Here is a 19863-nt window from a genome sequence, read left to right on the forward strand (position 1 = left end):
TTGATTAAATGGTTTGAAGGTAGGCTCTTCTGTGCGCTCTTTAATCTTTTCTAAAAATCCAAGTTATTTTTCAGAATTAATTTCTCCCTTCCATATCTGCATAAGTAAGATATGACTATTTTACAGTTGGAGGATATAAGATACAATTCTTGCCTAGGAATAGTTGAGCACAGTATAGGGATCATAATAGTAGCAAATATAAATCGAATAGTTTCCATGCAATTACTGCTGAAGAGATAAAGAAATAAGAACAGGCCCCTAGTCTGCCAGGAGCTCACAGTGGAGCTGAAGGGGACAGTCAAATGAGGAGTGAGTCCCCCATGGTTGATGATAGTAGTCAGGCACTTAGCACCGTCTTTTTCCTATGTAATACAGTGACTTTTTGTTTCATTCACTTATTAAAAATCCAGTTGAATTAAGAGTTTAAGGGATTATTTATATGTGGGTTGAGAAATTGACTTAGAAATGAGTAAAATGTTTGTTATATTCTGACAGATGGAAGGTAGTTAGTATTAGTCAATTAAGTGGTTTAAAGAAGCTTTTATCTTTTCCCTCAATAATTGTGTGTTATGCTTTGTAATTTTTTGATTTATTTAAAATAAAACTGATAACTTCTTGCCTTAAATCTTTTTTCCTTTTCTAACTCGGGTATTGTAATTACATACAGTACTGGAATTCGTTATGCTGTATTCATACAAGCACATAATACGGTTTGATCAGTCTCATTCCAAAGTACCTTCCCTTTTACTTCTCTCCTTCCTCCCTCTCAAATCTTGAATAAATCCTACTTTTGCTATTTGTTTATCAGATATAAATTACTTGATCAGGCATTTATGATCCAACTTGTATTTCCGCTCTTAGCTTCCACTCTGGCTGCATGTATATTTTATATTATAATTATATTGGTCTTGAACATGTCTTGTATTTCTTTGCCTTCCGGGGAAGAAAAAATAATTTTTTTTCTCCAGTACTCGGGATTAAACCCAGAGGCACTCTATCATAGAGTTATATCCCCAGCCCTTTTACAAGAAATATTTTAAATTTTTTATTTTTATTTATTTATTTATTTTTAATATTTATTTTTTAGTTCTCGGCGGACACAACATCTTTGTTGGTATGTGGTGCTGAGGATCGAACCCGGGCGGCACGCATGCCAGGCGAGAGCGCTACTGCTTGAGCCACATCCCCAGCCCAAATTTAAAAAAAAAAATATTTTTAGTTGTAGATGGACACACAATACCTTTATTTTGTTTACTTATATGTGGTGCTAGAATTAGACCCAGTGCCTCACACGTGCTAGGTGAGCACTCGACCACTGAGCCACAACCCCAGCCCAATATTTTTTTAAACATTTATTTTTTAGTTCTAGTTGGACCCAATACCTTTATTCTGTTTATTTATTTTTATGTGGTGCTGAGAATCAAACCCAGGGCCTTGCACATGCTAGGCTAACGCTTTACTGCTGAACCACAACCCCAGCTCCCACCCAATATTTAAAAAAAATTTTTTTTTTTGAGAGAGAGAGAGAGAGAGAGAATAAATGAATCTTTTTTTGTAGATGGACACAACATAATGCCTTTATTTTTATGTGGAGCTGAGAATTGAACCCGGGTCCTGCCTGTGCTAAGTGAGCGCTCTACCACTGAGCCACAATCCCAGCCCATTTTTTAAAAAATTTTGAGACAGATCTCATCAAGTTGCCAAGGTTGGCCTCAAACTTGTGATCCTTCTGCCTCAACCTCCAGATTACTATAGATATGTGATTACTATAGGTGTGTGTCACTGTGCCCAGCACCTTGGAACATTTTTGTTGATATTCAAATCTCTTGAGATAGGTTTGGCTTCTGCAACCTTTCCCCTATCCCAAATTTCTGCCTGCCCAAATGAGATCTTCTCTTTTTTTATTTCTTTAATAGATATCAAGGCAGTGCTGGGGTTGTGGCTCAGTGGAGCACTTGCGTAGCATGGGTGAGACACTGGGTTCAATTCCAGTGAGCACTCTACCACTGAGCCACAACCCCAGCCCAATATTTTATAAATAAAAATAATCAAATAAAATAAAGGTATAAAAAATTAAAAAAAATAAAAATAAATATCAAGGCACATTCCAGGTGCTTGGATATACACCAGTGGATACATCATTTCCGTTGGGGGAGGAAATTAAACACAAGTCTACTAATGATTTCATGCTATGAAGAAGAGTAAAGTAGGGTAGAAAGTAGAGTGAACGATGGGGGGTTGCTGCTTTCTGACTTGAGGGGACATTGGGCAACACTGTGGAGGACAGCAAATAGGGCGGCAAAGGCAGAGACTACCTACAGGAGCCTTTTTCAGTAATTTGGGCATGAGGTGGTGATGGTTGGACAATGGTGGGAAGTAACCCAATTCTAGATATAGTTCTAACATGGAGATAGCAGGAGTTTGGATGGATTGGATGTGGGATATGAGAGAAAGAGGGTCAAAGATGATTCTGAGGTTTTTGTTCTGAACAACTAAGTGATGGGATTGCCATTAATTGGTGTGAGGAAGTCTACCTCTGATGAGGAGGTTATCGAGATTTTTTTTGAACTGGTGATTGAACCCAGGGATGCTTTACCATTGAGCTGCATTCCCAGCTCTTTTTTATTTTTGTCTGTGAGACAGGGTATTGCTAAGTTGCTTAGGGTCTCATGAAGTTGCTGAACTTGGCCTTAAACTTGCTATTTCTCTGCCTCAGTCTCCCAAGTCACTGGGATCACAGGTTTGTGCCACCACACCTGGCTGGGGTTTGTTTGAGGCAGGAGGATCTTACTACAGTTTCCAGGCTGGCCTTGAATTCATGATCCTCCTGCCCCAGCCTCCTGAATAGCTGGAATTACAGGCGTGTGCCACGGTGCCTGGTAGGAGTTTAATTTTTGACATGTTGAATTTGAATATGTCAACACCTTATAGGATCTATTGTCTAGTGGGAGAGGCTTATATTAAAGAAATACATAAATAGACAACTATGTAGAGGAAGAGAACAGAGCATCTTAAGAAAAGATGACAGGAAGCTCATTGTAGCTGGAGGTTCAATGAAAAGTTATTTGAGAACCTGATTTATAGGATGAGTAGTAATTAGAGGAATAAGGGGGAGAGAGCCTTCCAGGCTGGAGGAATCAGCATATGTCAAGCCTGGAAATAGTCGAGAAATTGAGAACGTGATTAGAACACGGAGGGTATAACTGAGGAGTGGAGGGAGGAATAGGATGGGGTCAGGTTGTTGAGGTCCTCGCATGCCCAGTTTTATCCCTCGTAACAGTTCAGTTCCCAGAAGGGTTCAGGTGAGGGGACTCAGGGTTGGGGTTGCAGTTCAAGTTGAGAATCCTGGCTGTCTGTGGGAAATGCACTGAGTGGAGGCAAGGGCGGAACAGAGGGGGACTCTTGGGGGGGTCACTGCAGTCAGTGATCAGGGTGCCTGGGTTAGGCAGGAGGTGGCAGAAGAGAAGAGAATGGGTTTGGCGTGTCTTTTAGTCAGCTTTCTTGCTGCTGTGACTAAAGGATCTGAACAGAACAATTATTTTAAAATATTTTTTAGTTCTACATGGACTCAACATCTTTATTTTGTTTATTTATTTTTATGTGGTGCTGAGGCTCGAACCCAGCACCTCACATGTCGAGGCAAGTGCTCTGCCACTGAGCTGTAACCCTAGCCCTGACCAGAACAATTTTAAAGAAGGAAAGGTTTATTTGAGGGCTCTCAATCCACCAGAGGCAGGCATACCTCAGGGCTCCAGGTGAGGCAGGATGTTATGGAGGAAGAGTGTGCTGAGGGAAATAGCTCACATGTTGATCAGGAAGCAGAGAGAGATACACTCTCCAGACAGGGGTATGCACCCCAAAGCCATGGCCCAACTCCCACCTCTAGCCATACGCCACCACTTCAGTTACCACTCCATTAATCCCTATCAGGGGATTAAATCACGGGTTGGGTCAAGACTCTCACAACCCAATCATTTCTCCTTTGAACCTTCTTGCATTGTCTCATATGTGAGTTTTCGGGGGACACCTGACATCCAAACCTTACCAGTGTAGATTTTGGAAGTGGAGTAAATAGGAAGACATTGAAGAAGGAGGTGTGTGTGAGATACTGTGAGAAATGATAGGTCTCTAGTTGGACTCACTGGTCCAGAGGTGCCTTTTATGGAGACGGAAGAGGAGCAGACAGTTGAATTTTTGATTTGTTGAATTTGAGATGGCTGAAATGTCAACTTGAGATGTCTACAGATATACAGATTTGTTCAGAAAGAAGTCTGGGAAGGATGGAGAAATCTGGGTCTTGAGGACACATATGCATATATGCTATTTCTGTGGTATTTAAAATGTATCTGTTCATTCTGTGGATGAGGGAAGAGTTGGGAAATGCCAAGTTCTTAGGAACTGTCGACACTGAGGCCTGGGTTATGGAGAAGCTAGAAAAGGAGAACAAAGAGGAGTTGTGAAACTGCCAAGTGAGGGGAACTAGAAGAGGTTTTTAAGAAGGAAGGAGTGACCACTTGTATCAAGTGGAATGTCTTTTGGATTCGTCAGCGTGGAAGTCGCAGATAACCTTAGCATTGTCAGCCTGGGACGGGGAGGAGTGGTGAGGGGCTGAGATGATGGTGGAAGAGTGCACAGGAAAGGCGGTAAGGGAGAGAGTGCTGGACAGTCAACTCTGTCAGTAAACTCGGTGCAGGAGAGACAGGTTGATAGCTGGAAGGGGACAGACGGACAGACGGATAGATGTCAAAGGAAAGCTTTTAAAATGTGTGAGCTTGAAGAGTTGGATTGAATGCTGATCTATTAGAGGAAGAGGTGAAAGATTAAATGGAGACATGGTTTAATAGATAATCTGTCCGTGAACCTCTCAAGTGCCATCTATTCCATGAAGTTCCTCACATGAACCTTCTCTCTTTTGTGAACCTCTGTGCAATCCCTTTCCCCCTTTTTTCTTTGACCTCAAAGAAGGAGAGATATTGTTGCTCATCTTTGTATACTCCAGAGGATCCAACACCGTGTTTTCTTGAAGGACCAACCTAAGGTGGGTTCCTCTATTCTTACCTCTAAATGCAAAAATTATTTTGTTGCCCTCTGCTAAATAATCAAGTTCAAATCCTTACTCTGGCACTCAAGTCTCTGGCCTTCATAGTCTAGCTCCAGTTAATTGAACAAATCTATCTCCTACTTCCTGTGTCTTATATTCCAGCCAAATTGAACTCTTCGTTTCCTCTTCCATATGGGCTGTCATTTTTCTGAAGCAACCTTTATTATTCCATTGCCATTTGTTTCAAACCTATATTGTATTTTAAGTCTCAATTTTAATGTTTCTTCATTTGTTGATCCTTTGGGGTTTGTATTTTTTAACTCTTTTATGGCTCTTCTATTATCTACTTTGTGGATAGTTTTGTGTGAGTCTTTGCTATAATAAGGAAGCCCCGTGCAGTAGGATCCCTGTCCTAGTCATCTCTGCACCCACCCAATATTTAGTACATTGCTTGTCTCACAATAGATATTCAATAAGTCTTTTTTTTTAATTGAGTAAGTGCACTTAAGTATAATTAATAGAACTTCCTTCTGCTACTGATTATAGTTGGCCAAAAGCTAAAAATATTCGTTAAAATATGCTGCCTTTGGAAAAGGAACATCTACTTAACAGCAGTATTTGATGGATAGTTGACAGAAAATAAAGCAAAGACTAGCTGAAATTTCTGGCAGAAATTCTACCAAATTTGGCTACGCCACTGAAACACTGATGATTTAAAGTAGATTCGGAGGGGGAATTTTACTTGATCAATTATCAGCCCAGTATTTCTCAGAAGCCTTCACTCACTTTTTCTGGTATCATAGTGCCTAGTTTGAAAAAGATTCCAATTCATGAGGACATAACCTTATTTGACTCTAGCTTTTTAATATGGCAGAGCACTTCTTAAAAGTTTGTTGTTTTTGGCTTTGAAGATTCAAAGCCAAGGGGCTGGAGATGTGGCTCAGCGGTAGCGCGCTCGCCTGGCATGCGTGCGACCCGGGTTCGATCCTCAGCACCACATACAAACAAAGATGTGATGTGTCCGCCGAGAACTAAAAAATAAATGTTAAAAATTCTCTCTCTCTCCTCTCTCACTCTCTCTAAAAAAAAAAAAAAAAAGATTCAAAGCCAAAAGCAGAGTATTAAGAGTTTTCTCCTAAAGCAGGTTCCCAGTTAGGCTTTGTAAGGTCAAAAAAAAAAAAAAGTTGCATCTTTTCTCTAATGCTGTAATTATTTATTTATTTATTTTATTTTATTTTAGTTCTTGGCAGACACAACATCTTTGTTTTTTTGTATGTGGTGCTGAGGATCGAACCCGGGCCGCACGCATGCCAGGCCCGAGCGCGCTACCGCTTGAGCCACATCCCCAGCCCCTCTAATGCTGTAATTAACAGCATCTTCCCCTTAAATAAAATGAAGTTCAAGCTTGAATAAAATCTGCCTTTCAACATTTATTTTGACCTCTTAAAATTTCCCCCATGCTTCTTGTATCCTCTGCCACGTCACAGAATTGGTAACATGGCTTCCTCCCTTTATTTCTGGCAGATATTCCTTTAATGGTGGTGTCGGAAGAAGACGATGATGCTGGGGCATCTGGATTCTGCCAAAACCTATTCTTTGTCTTGTTAAAAATGATACCTTAAGCAAATTTAGGACTCACCAATAAAGCCCTAAATTCCTTTGTATTTATTTTGTATTTGGGTCCCCTCTCACTGCCTCCTCGTCCTTCTTTTGTTCCGTAAATACGGAGAGTACAAATTAGTACCAGTTTAAGCAGTCATCCATTAAACAAGCCTGTACTTCAGTGTCTACTAAGTACCAGAAACTGCTCTAGGCCCTGGGGAAACAGAGAAAATGTGCTCTCAAGCTCTAGCAGCCCAGATAGGAGTCATAATGTAGGAAGGAACACTGTACCATCACTGCAGCTGGGAAAATATTTTCCAGGGACTCATCGCAACTCTCTACCTGGGAAGCTTTTTTACTTCTACCAAGATCTGATGTGTGTGTATAGATGGCTGCTTATTCCCTCTGACTTATTTTTATGTTGCATTTCCCAAGTGCATGTTGCAAGAAATATATAGAACTAACATAAACATGTGTGGAATACTTTCCATGTCTCAGATACTGTGGTAACTGCATTATGTGTATTATCCCATTCAGTTGTCAGTAAAATGTTTGCTGAAGGAATGTACAGAAGCTTTCTTTCCCCCATGCACAAGCTTAATTCCAAAAGAAGCTACTGGGAAAAGAAGAAATAAAAGATCATGTGATTGGAAAAGCAAATGCCTAAAAATTCACAGAAATACTAATATAAGAAGCCAGAGAAATAGGCCATGAGGGTCACACAACTCCCTGGACTCAGTTCATATTTGCTGTTATGGTGCAGTGCCTCAAAAGGACTCTTATTTTAGATTGAAATGAACAGATTTACTTTTTCTTCCTTGTAAAGTAAAAAAGATTGACAGGAGAGTCCATGACTGTGCGCCTGCGACCTGCCCACCATTGGGATTTAGATCAGTGGTGTCTTGATAACTCAGCAGGGACCCTGACTTAGGTTTATAGTGTTGCCTAGGTGTTGCTTGTAAAAAGGTTCTTTCCATCTTTGGGATGTTTGAGATCTAAGATCTCAAAGTCAAAGCCAGAGGATAGTTGTTGACCTGAAGGATTACTTATATTCTCCATGTAGGCACTGAAATGGTCCATTTTAGAGTTCAAATCATTAGAATTACTATTTCAGGTTTGCAGATGAGTGACACATAGAACACTGGATCCAGTGTTTTGCTGTTGGAGTGTAGTAGTGAATTTTCCAGCCAGACAGCTTGTTTGATCCTGGTTCTTTATATCCTTCATTAAGTGCCTTAGTGTCTCCATTGGGGTAATAGTGTCTTATCTCTTGGGTTTTTGTGGAGTTCAAAAGAGTTAATAAAAGAGAAGCACTTAGAGTCTGACACATAGCAAAAACCTTGTTTGTGTATGTTATTCCGCCTTTGGGAATGTGGCGCCAAGGCTGTGCTGGTTAGTTTATGTCTTCAATATATGTACTTTCAACCTCCAGGATGTTATGAAGTGCAGTATCTGCCAGGCTGCCACCACACGAATGTGGGGAACTTGCTACGCTTTCTCAGACACAGGGTTAGTACAAAAAAAGTCCAAGATTAGACTTGAACTTATTCCTGAGTTAATTTCAGTGACCGTGATCCTGTTTATGCTTATTGGGTTGCTAAAAGACAGTCCAACTGAATCGCTGTTTTACTCCATTTGCTTCAGCAGCTCTTTGTGGACTTGTAACCAAAGCAGAGGCCATTCTTTTCTTTTCTTTCTTTCTTTCTTTCTGAAAGCACAAAAGAAGTAAACAGGAGTAATGTATGATATAGCAATAGCAACATATGATCTAGTGGTTTAGAAGAAGTATCTTTGAGTTATGGATTTTGGCTTCTTGTGCTGCTGAATTTCATTCTTCCTTGATTTTTGTGGTATTCATTTATAAAATTAAACGGGTCACATTTATCTGATTTTTTTTTTTTTTTGGCAGTATTGGGGATTGAACCCAGACTTGAACTATTTATTTTTTTTTTGGCTATTAAAAATAAATCTTTATTTTTCAGCAGAAGCATATGCTTATAGAAATTACTGCATATCTGAAAGACTTGAACTATTGCTAAGCTATGTCCCCAGCCTTTTAAAATGTTTTTGTTTTAAGACAGGGTCTATGTTGCCCAGACTGACTTCCAATTTAGGATCCTCCTGCCTTAGTTTTCCCAGCCCCACTACTCTGGCTTATCTGATTATTTCTTTAGGGCTAATGTAACATGAATAGATATTTAAAATCTTCATTATCCCAGAAAGGGAGGAAGACTTTACTTTGTAACTGTGGTAATTGAAACAGTGTAGATTTATAGGTTCCAGAGCCAATTGATATAGTACAGATTTACAAGGTTTTATATCTGACGCTTTTAAGGGGTAAAGGTAGAGTCGAAGTCTCCTAATTCATGTATTTCTTGACCCTAAGTTTATTGTTTTGTATGGTGCTGGAATTTGAACCTAGGGCCTTGCACATGGTAGGCAAATGCTCTACTGCTGAGCTACATCCCAGCCCCTTTTTATTTTCTGATTTCAGACAAGTTCTCACAGAGTTTGCCCAAGTTGGCTTCACACTTGTGATCCTCCTTCCTCACCTCCAGAGCGGGGATTACAGGTGTGTGCCACTGCATGTGGCTTAATTTTTTTTTTTTAACCTTATACCATGGTTACAATGGTGATAGAGCTTTAAAATGTTAGCATGGCTGTAATTGATAGATAAGTAAGGGTCATAAAGTGACTTTAAAAATCTTTATTTATTATATTTATTAAGTTATAAACTTCTTAAAACTACATAATTTTGTCCCTAAATAGGATATAGTGAACCGATACCTAAAAAATGAACAGTAGTTGTTAATTTCCCTGTTAAAGCTAGGATAATAATCAAAAGATTATCCATAGCATTGGGTACTGATTATGGGTCTGGTACAATATGCCAACTTTTTACATGTTAGCTAATTTGATCCTCATATAAACTCTGAAATAGGTGCTGTCGATTCTACTGTATACAAGAGGTTTAGAGAGGCCATTGCTTGTGTATGGTCAGGGCCAGTAAGTAACAAATTGTGATTCCAGGCCTGAATCTTCTTTTTTGTGGTGCTGGGGTTAAATCCAGGGCCTTTGAGTGTGCCAGGCAACTGCTCTACCACGGAGCTGCCCCCCTTAGCCTCACTTGGTAAAATTTTAAAGGAAACTAAAATTTTATCATCTCACCTCTTTGCATTTTGGAGGCCTAGTTAATTAATATTTTAAAGCATTTATGTATATACTTGTTGAAGAAACCTGACTTGAATACCACATATTTTGATTTTAAAGTTGTTTTCCAATTTAGAAATGTCAGAGGAGTCCAAGTTCAGCAAAAATCACATATTAATTTGTTAATATTTTCCTCTGAGTTCTTTCTTCCTAAGCTCCTTCCCCTTCAGAGGAGCCTACACTTTCCATTGTTGATAGAAAAAAAAAATAGTAAGGAAGTTTCTTTTTGTGGAGAGAGGAAATGGCTGTTAGTTCAGGACTTCATCCATATTAGGTATAAACTAAATTTAGAGTTGTAATCCAAGAGTGAAGTCACATCTATAAAGTTTTTTAGGCCGAGCTAATGAGATCAGCCAGTACTTTTGAATTGGTCTTTTATCCCCCCCTACTTTTGGCTTACTTAAAAAGTTACCAAACTGATTGTCCTGTGGTCAGCCTGCCTTTGCCCCTTTAAAAAAAAATAAAAGCCAAACCATTTACAAGGAATCATTCTGTAAGGCAAATAATTAAAATTTCTTTTAGTTTCTTGACCCTGTTATTTTGCCCTCACTAATTTTTTTTAAAAGTTAGTCTTATCCTTCAGCTTTTGTTACAGGAATTTTTACCAGGAGGCTGGACTTGTGTAAGAAACATGCTTCACTTAATGCTTTCTTAAGTTATTCAGCTTTTGACCATTTAAGTTAGATCCCATTGTGGCTAAGTGGAAAACAGGATTTCTTCTGATTGGCTGGTTTTAGAGATTGTAGTAGAAACAGAATGATGGAATAAATCTCCTGTTTCTGGCCAGAGCACATGTTGTTCTCAATAAGGACTTTTGAAAGCTCCCCAAAGCATTCTTACTCACAATAACGGTTTTCAGCTCTTGTGGTCCTCCTTAGAGCCCTTTGCGAGCTTGCCAGGGCTCTCAGCTACTTATGAATGTGCTGTTTCTGAAGGGAAGAATTCTATATGTTTATGGCAGATTTAATTAAAAGTAGTTTGAAATGCAACTAACAGTACAAAGTTTAGCTTAACAGATTTCAAGAGTGTTTTCGGGAGGCAGTTCATGAACCCAGATATCTTCAGTTTAAATAACTTCGAGCCCTCAGTAGAGCTGGACCTTCCTGCTGTCTTTCTGAAGTCTGAAGCAGTTGTGCGTTTTCGTTTTCTGCTATTCTTCTGAATCCTCTTTTATCTTTTTCTCTGGCTAGAATGTGAATTCCAGGAGTTTTGGAATCAGACTATTTTCTTTATCCTTTATATCCCCCACCTACCACAAACCTTGATAGATGAGATAGTTCATTAATTCAGTAAACATCTGTTAGCATTTTGGGGCAAATTGGTATGCACAGTACAGGAATAGAAGCATGTTAATAAAATAGTACGTCTGTTTCTAGTGTGGTGTTCTATATTACCTCATGGTAAAATACCAGAGGTAGAGGTAGTGTTCAATTTTCAAACTCAAGACATGTTATTTGGGTTTGGCTAGCTGCTCATTTTATAGCCATTGGTCTAAGCTTAATAACAGATTGGTAGAGAGGATTAGAATCTTCAAATTATATAACTAGAAGGCCAGGTTCAACCCTTGCGTGTACCTGGACCAGTTTGCTGCTGTTTTCATCAGTAAAGCCTGCATGTTTCCTAGCGGTGGCTTCTGGTCTGGCCCACGTGGATGCCAAGGTCGCTAGCCTTAGGCCTGAGTGTGAGGCCCAGACAGAAAGCTTGAGACCTGAAAATTTGAAGTCAGAGCCAGAGAATTAAATCCTCATAGTTAGACGTAGTCTATTAGCAGACACATATAGAGATAGAGCCAATAAATGTTTAGTGATAATGGAGGCGTGTTGCCAGGGAAATGAAACTTGATTTCAAGAGTGAATTCTTTAATGAAAAATATATTCTTTTTATTCAAACAGGCTCAGTGGCCCATGTTTATAATCCCAGTGGCTTGGGAAGCTGAGGCAGGAGAATAGAATAGCAAGTTCACAGCCAGCTTCAGCAACAGTGAGGTGCTAAGCAACTCAGTGAGGCCCTGTCTCTGAATAAAATATAAAATAGGGTTGGGGATGTGGCTCAGTGGTCGAGTGCCCCTAAATTTAATCCCTGGTACCCCCCCACCCCGCCCCCAAAATATATTTTTTCAAATAAACTACTTGGACGATAAAGGGATGATTTTATTTGTCTTATCTAAAATAAAATTGACACAGAACTATACTGTTTGAATTTGCCTTTATCATATTTAGAGCACTTGTGCACTGAAATGATAAGTTAAAAAGAAAAAAATCTCAGTAGCAAACATGCTGTCTTGTGCTCTTCAGTTATGAGAAGTTTTAGGCCAGGCCAAAGATAGACTATTATTCTGAATAATAATTTTTTTCACAGCTGAAATATGTAAGTTTAAAAGAGACTTATTTTGTAATACTTCTAATGAAAAAATTTTAAAAAATACAAAAAATACAATACCTGAGAAATATTCATTTGGTCATATGCTTATCAAGTGCTAATATTTTACGTTAAAATATTCTGTAGTATTTGCATGATTGTAATTTTTTATTGTCATCATTAATCTACTGTTCTTAGTCATTTAGAGGTCCAAAATTTAGCTATTAAACTCTTGTGATGTACATAATTAAAGTCAATTCTCTGTGCATATCCATGTCATGTAGTTCTTTTTCTAAAGTGTATCCTTGCACTTTCATTTATCTCCGAATCCTTTATTTTTGCCTGGAGATTTTAGATTGTTCTACAAAAGGAAAAACTGGAATTTTGACTCCACTGCTGAACTCTTGGTGGCATGTCTAGTTAAACTGGTCTGGAGCTCGGTGAGTGACCTAGCTGTTGCTCACTGTGTTTGGGTAGTTGCTGGTAGCACAAACAGGGGAAGCGGGGTCTTTCTGGAACAATTCATCATTTTCTTTCATTCTTAAGATTTTTTCTGAATCTAGTTTATACTACAGCTGGTGTATTTTTAAACTGCCCTCAGGGAAAACGGGTTGCTGGATTTTTGACTTGACAGAAGAATGTATTCTGTCCTTCTAAAGCATTTGTTTTTAGTTGATAAACAAAGGAAGACACCAGCAGTTAGTGAATTGATCTTAGGTCAGAAGATACGTTAAAAATGTGGCTTAGAAGCTGGGTGTGGTGGCAAATGCCTGTACTCTCAGGGGCTAGGGAGTCTGAGGTAGGAGTATTGCAAGTTCAAAGCCTGCCTTAGCAATTTAGCAAGGCCCTGAGCACTTAGCAAGACCCTGTCTCAGAATAAAAAAATAAAAAGAGCTAGGAGTGTGGCTCTATGATAAAGCCCCCTGGGTTAAAATCCCCAGAACAAAACCAAACAAAGAAGTTTAGACCATGGAAAAGTTTGGGATGCACTTTTTTTGGATGTGACCAAAGTGAGAATAACTAGTTATAAACGGAGTATGTTTCTTTATTAAAAACAAAACAATGATAATAAATACAAATTAATGTTCTGTATTCCTGAAAGTTACTTATCTAAATGCTGAACATTGACATTCTGAATCGTTACCTGAAAATATCTTGCCTTCACTTCTGTTCTTTGGAGAAGTTTATGTAGGATGTGGGGTTTTGACTTTTCATGTTTTCTGGCTTTCATTCTTTCTTTCTTTTTCTTTTTGGTGTGGGAGGGCACCAGGGACTGAACTCAGGGGCTCTTAACCACTGAGCCACATCCCCAGCCCTATGTTGTATTTTATTTAGAGACAGGGGCTCATTGAGTTGCTCAGTGCCTCGCTTTTCCTGAGGTTGGTTTTGAAGTCGATCCTCCTGCCTCAGCCTCGCCACCATGCCTGTCTTGGCCTTCATTATTTCTGATGAGAATTCAGCTGTCATTCAAACCCTTACCCTCTTGTGTGTAGTGTGTAACTTTTTTCTAGATATTTTAAAGATTTCTTTTTCCTTTGCTTTTTACCTTGTTCCCCCTTTATGGTTCTAGCAGTTGAACCCATTGGGCTCTACTACTGAACTACATCCCTAGTACTTTTATTTTTTGGTAAAGTTCTCCTTAAATTGCTGAGGCTGGCCTGGAACTTGAGATTCTCCTGCCCAACCTTCTATGTCGCCGAGATTAAAGGTATTTGCTGCTATGTCTGGCTGCTTTTAGCATTTTATTACATTAAACCTGGGATGATTATTTTAACCTTTTTTTAATGTTCAGGAGAGTTTTTTTTAAATTTTTTTTTTAGTTATAGTTGGGCACAATACAACCTTTAATTTGTTTTTTTGTTTTCATGTGGTGCTGAGGATTGAACCCAGCTCCTCGCACGTGCTAGGCGAGCGCTCTACTGCTGAGCTACAACCCCAGCCCTTCAGGAGACTTCTTGAGTCTGTAACTTTGTCCTTATTTGGAAAAACTGGGCTGCCTGCCTGCCTTTCTTCCTTCCTCATCGTCTTCACCATCTTCTTTTTAAAATCTTTATTATTTATTTTTTTTTATTTTGCAGAACTGAGTATTGAATCCAAGGGCACTTTATCACTGAGCTCCATCTCCAAACTTTTATTTTTATTTTGAGATGTAATCTCACTAAATTGTGAGGCTAATGTTAAACCTCCTGTGTCACTGGGATAACGGGCATGTGCCACCTTGCCTGGCTTCCATAGAGAATTTCTATCTTTAGTATAAGCGTATTTTTGTTTTGTTTCTGAGCATAGTTGTGATAACTGCTTTATATTCTGTAGACTCTTGATCATCTTAGGGTGTGTCTCTGATTTTTTTGCTTGTTTGAGAATGGGTAATGTTTTCTTGTTTCTATGAGGAATAATTTTTATTGTTTCTGATATTATAAGTAACAAGTTGTAGAAACTTTGGATTTTGTTATGTTCCTCTGAAGAGTACTGATTTTTTTCCTTCTTTTTTGGGAGTACTGGGGATTGAACTCAAGGGCACTTGACCACTGAGCCACATCCCCAGCCCTATGTTGTATTTTATTTAGAGTCAGGGTCTCACTGAGTTGCTTAGCACCTTGCCATTGCTGAGGCTGGCTTTGATCTTGTGCTTCTCCTGCCTCAGCCTCCCAAGCTGCTAGGATTATAGATGTGCACCATGCCAGCTCTTTTTTTTTTTTTAAAGTAGGCAGTTAACTGAATTGAAAATGCAAAATGCTATTCCTTTGATAGATAGTAACTTAGATTTCATTTTGTTTCTTTTAGCTGAGCTACATGGAGTCTGGTGTGTGTGTGTGTGTGTGTGTGTGTGTGTGTGTGTGTGTGTGTGTGGTTTTTCAGGGATCAGCCAGAGATTTGGACAGAGTTTTATGCAGATTTTAGGGTTCCCCTTCTTTGGCTTTCTTTTTATTTATGGCGCTTTTATTTTTCAGTGCCGTTGGCAGTTCTGGACTATTCTTTGGTTCTGCATGCCAGCGAGACTATGAGTTTCCCATTAGCTGCCCTGTGTGGCATAAGGGTAAAAGATGAAAATAGGAAACCTGATCAGTACAGCTCCTTCCTCAAAGTGTCAACTCCCTTCCAACATCTGCCTGCTCTTATTCAATCTCCAGGACCTTCAAGTGGTCATTTTTATATAGAAAGTAAGCTGTTTTGAGAGGTAGAGGGTTAGTCCTTTAGTAACTGGTTGGCCATACCAGAAGTCTCAAAATAATTTTTAAATAAATTTTTTTTTTTTTAAAGAGAGAGTGAGAGAGGAGAGAGAGAGAGAGAGAGAGAGAGAGAGAGAGAGAGAGAGAGAGAGAGAATTTTTTATTTATTTTTTAGTTCTTGGCGGACACAACATCTTTGTTGGTATGTGGTGCTGAGGATCGAACCCGGGTCGCACGCATGCCAGGCGAGCGCGCTACCTCTTGAGCCACATCCCCAGCCCTAAATAAATTTTTAAATTTTAGATTTATAAAAATTGCAAAATAGTATGGTTCTTAAATTGGTTTTAAGTAAAAATATTTCTAAAATATGTCAGTGCTTCACTGGCTTCTTAAAATGCTGAGTTTAACTGTTAATTAATGTCAGTGTTCTGAATAAAAATTCAGTAATACACTAATAGTCTTAGTATGTGAGATTATTTTCCTTCTTCCTCAAAAGCCTCAGCCATAACACTTTAAACCTCTTTTTGTGAGAGCATCTCTGTGTGCATGTTTTTCTTTGCTAAATTAGCTCTGTTGATGTACTCTCTTTCCTTTAATTTTCTATTGCAACGTGTTGTGTTCAATAAAACAGCTAAATAAACTTGTTAAAATTTGTTTGAAGTAAGAGTAAGTGTTTCCGAGAGCTTGAGTGTTGGTTTAGTGAGTCAGGCACCTGATCCTTTGTGTGTGGTTGTGTGCCGGGTGTGAGTTGCCCTGAGGCTGGGTCTCTAGACTGTGCCGGCCACCACATTGAGCACCACCCGTGTGTGGCCACTGAGTGCTTCAAAGTGTCTAGTCTGAATTGTGTAATTATACCATATACACCAGATTTTGAAGACTTAGTACAAAGAAAAGAATGTAATAACTTTTTATGTTGATTACATGTTGAAATGATATTTTGGATGTATTGTGTTAAAAAATACTACTTTAATTACACCTACTTACCTTTCTTTTTCTTCCTCCCTCCCCCTCTCTCCCTCCCTTTCTCCCTCTCTGTTTTTCTCTCTCTCTTTCTCTTTTTCTCTCTTTCTTTCAATTGAATCCATGGCACTCTATCACTGAGCCACATCCTCAATCCTTTTTATTTTCTGTTTTGAGACAGGGTCTCACTAAATTGCCCAGACTGGCCTCAAATTTGGAATCCTCCTGCCTTGGCCTCCTTAGTAGCTGGGATTTACAGGTGTGAACTACCATGCCTCAACTTTTTTTTTTTTTTTTTTTTTCAATGTGGGCTGTTTCATGAATTTGTGTCATTTTTGTACAGGGGCCATGATAATCTTCTCTGTATCATTTCGATTTTAGCGTATGTGCTGCTGAAGGGAGCACTCTTTTTACATTTTCTTTTTTTTTTTTTAATTTTTAATATTTATTTTTTTAGTTCTCGGCGGACACAACATCTTTGTTGGTATGTGGTGCTGAGGATCGAACCCGGGCCGCACGCATGCCAGGCGAGCGCGCTACCGCTTGAGCCACATCCCCAGCCCTCTTTTTACATTTTCATTGTGACTACTAGAAAAATTAAAATAACATTTGTGATCCTCATTATATTGAATATAGTGTAGGAAATTTATCTTGCTTGATAATGATGTGAGTTATGCCATAAGAACTGTGAGACCAACCAGGTGATTCTTGCATCTCCTGAGCCTCAGGATAAGAACCTACATCTTGGCAGCTAATACTGTGGAACCTGGAGTTCAGACACTCAGTTCTGCCCTCCTCAGTGACCTATGGTGGATTAATTGGCCTCTCTAACTGCAGTTCCTTCATCTGAGCATGAGGAAAACAATACCCAACTTCATATGGCTATTGTGGGGTGAAATATATGTGGACAGTGCATATGGGGCAAAGCAAGTGAGAAATAAACTGCTAGCTGTCTTATTTTCAGAAAGTTTTGGCAACATTTTGATTCATTCTAATTGGTATTTTATAGGGAGTACAATCAAGGTCGATCCAGACAGAGACAATGACTGTATTCTGTTCAACCCCCTCCCACTTTCTTCATGTCAGTCAGGTTTTGTTTTGTACCCCACTGATCCCCCAGCTTTTTGGTGGTATTAGGGATTGAATCTAGGGCCTTGTGCATTGCTAGGCAAGTGCTCTACCACTGAGCTGTATCCCTAGACTAACAGTATCTGTACTGAAGAATTTGGAAGAAAAAAAATGTGGATTCCTCTGTGAAAAGAAGAGATGTTCCCTTTAAACATCAAGTCTTTTAATTATATGTTTTATAATTTGTTCTGAAGAAATAGTAGACTTTGCTCCTTGTGGCTCAGGCTGTTGATGGGAGCATGCCCAAAGCAGAACTGAGAGTTTTCATCCCGGTTCTGTTGTGCTTAGGTGGAAAGTGCACTCCTTGCACACCTACACTTTGGTTTTAAAAATGATTCCAGCCAAGACATTTCAGATTCGGTTTAGTACAGATTAAAGCCTTCATTTTCATCTTTGGCATTTGCTTTATTTTTTAATTTTTATTTTTTTAAGAAAGAGAGAGAGAGAGAGAGAGAGAGAGAGAGAGAGAGAGAGAGAGAGAGAAAATTTTAATATTTATTTTTTAGTTATTGGCGGACACAACATCTTTGTTTGTATGTGGTGCTGAGGATCGAACCCGGGCCGCACGCATGCCAGGCGAGCGCACTACCGCTTGAGCCACATCCCCAGCCCAGCATTTGCTTTCAATAAGAAATAAAAATACTTAAAATCTTTTCTCAACTGACATTAATTTCTTCCATTATTTTCAGTTAGTAGTTTTTCATCAACTACATTCATTTTTTATTCAAGAAATTATATTTTAAGAATTTTAATATTTTGGCAGCTATTAGGGACAGAATTGAGATCAAACATCTGCAGTATTTTCTTAAATCTTAAAGAAAAACAAAATATGTTCATTTTAAAAAGGAAACATAAAAAAACCCCACTAGTGACGGAATTTCCCTTTCCACCCTTCAGCATCTCAAGGCACCTTGCTCCCATTTTGAGGCTTTCCTGGACTCAGTTGCTCAAAGCAACTGAGACATTGACATAGGAGACATTGATATTTCTCCCCCGTCACCCCTCCTGTTCTGGGGACTGAACGTAGGGGCTTGTGCGTGCTAGGCAGGCACTCTACCACTGGGGTGCATTCCTGCCACACCCCCCCCCTTTTTAAAGACTTTAACCTTTATTTATTTGTTTTTATGTGGTGTTGAGGATGGACCCAGGGTCACCTGTCCTAGGCTAGTGCTCTACCACTGAGCCACACCCCCAGCCTCCCCAGCACTTTTTACCTTTTATTTTGAGGCAAGGTCTTCCTGAGTTGCCTGGGGTGGCCTTGACCTTGCCCCAGGACCCCCCCCCCCCTTCCTGAGTAGCTGGGGTTACAGGTGTGAACTACTTTGCCCAGCTTGGTTTCTTTCTCTCTACTTTCTCATCCAAACAATCCACAGTCTCCAGGATTGTACCCTCTTCATTTGAAGCCACGTTTCTCTCTCTCTCTCTCTCTCTCTCTCTCTCTCTCTCTCTCTCTCTCTCTCTCTCTCTTGCATCTCCTAATCCAGCCCACGTTTCGGTGACAGCTGGCAGTAGGGCTTCCAGCCTCTATTCGCAGCAGCTCCACGCGCCTGGCCTGCCTGTCCTCTGAACACTGAACAGTGTTTCCTGTCCTCATGTCCTTGTCCTTCAGTGGAAAGCTCTCGTCCTGTTCACTGGCCTTCTTCACCCTTCTCTCCACCGGGAGTTTATGAAGTTGGAAGTGTTTTCCTATGGCTCATTTTACTGAGAGCTCATCACATACTGGAAGTATTTTAAGAACTTTCCACATTCTCATTTAATATTCATAATAACTCTAGGAAGTAGGTATTCTTCCCCTGTTATAAGGAAACAGGCCCAGAGATGTGAAATAACTTGCCCAGTACCCAGTACCACAGATGGATAAGTAGAAGAACTGCCATGTCAAACCAGGCACTCTGCTTTCAGTCCTTGCTGTTAAACACGGGTTAAATGCTTATTTAAAAGTAGGCTTTGGTAAACATTTTCAAATGAATGAATAAATTGTTGTATCTGTGAGTGTAAAATTTGCTCTTTAATTTGATCTAGACAGTCTTTCAGGATCTGACCCCTGCCAGTACCACTTCCTGTTGTACTCACAACAGTCTAGTCTCAGACTAGATTGGCATGGTGAAAGGGATTGTCTATGACCATCTTTTTTCTTGGCGGGGTGTGTGTGTGTATGTGGTTACTGGGTACTCAGCCCAGGGGTGCTTTACCACTGAGCTGAATCCCCAACCCTTTTTATATTTTATTTTGAGGCAGTCTTGCTGAATTGCTTAGGGCCTCCCTAAATTGCTGAGAGTGGCATTGAATTTGTGATCCTCCTCCCCCAGCCTCCTAGTAACTGGGATTATAGTGCGCCAACACACTCAGCTGTGACATCTTATCTAAAGTAGGTACTCCTTGTCCTTCCTGTGA

The 19863-nt window shown here is 39.6% G+C and overlaps 1 protein-coding gene and 1 non-coding gene across 2 annotated transcripts in view; one reads left to right on the forward strand and one right to left on the reverse strand.

Annotated features, from left to right (window-relative positions):
• The window catches only part of Clic4 (chloride intracellular channel 4), a 69854-nt gene that overhangs the window by 8721 nt on the left and 41270 nt on the right, over window positions 1-19863 (forward strand). The gene's annotated exons all lie outside the window — the stretch shown is intronic.
• LOC113184902 (U6 spliceosomal RNA) lies at window positions 16642-16746 on the reverse strand. Its single transcript, XR_003301073.1, has one exon. It is a non-coding gene; the product is annotated as a U6 spliceosomal RNA (small nuclear RNA).

This window comes from Urocitellus parryii, chromosome 11 (assembly GCF_045843805.1).
Source record: "Urocitellus parryii isolate mUroPar1 chromosome 11, mUroPar1.hap1, whole genome shotgun sequence".
NCBI classification, from domain to species: domain Eukaryota; kingdom Metazoa; phylum Chordata; class Mammalia; order Rodentia; family Sciuridae; genus Urocitellus; species Urocitellus parryii.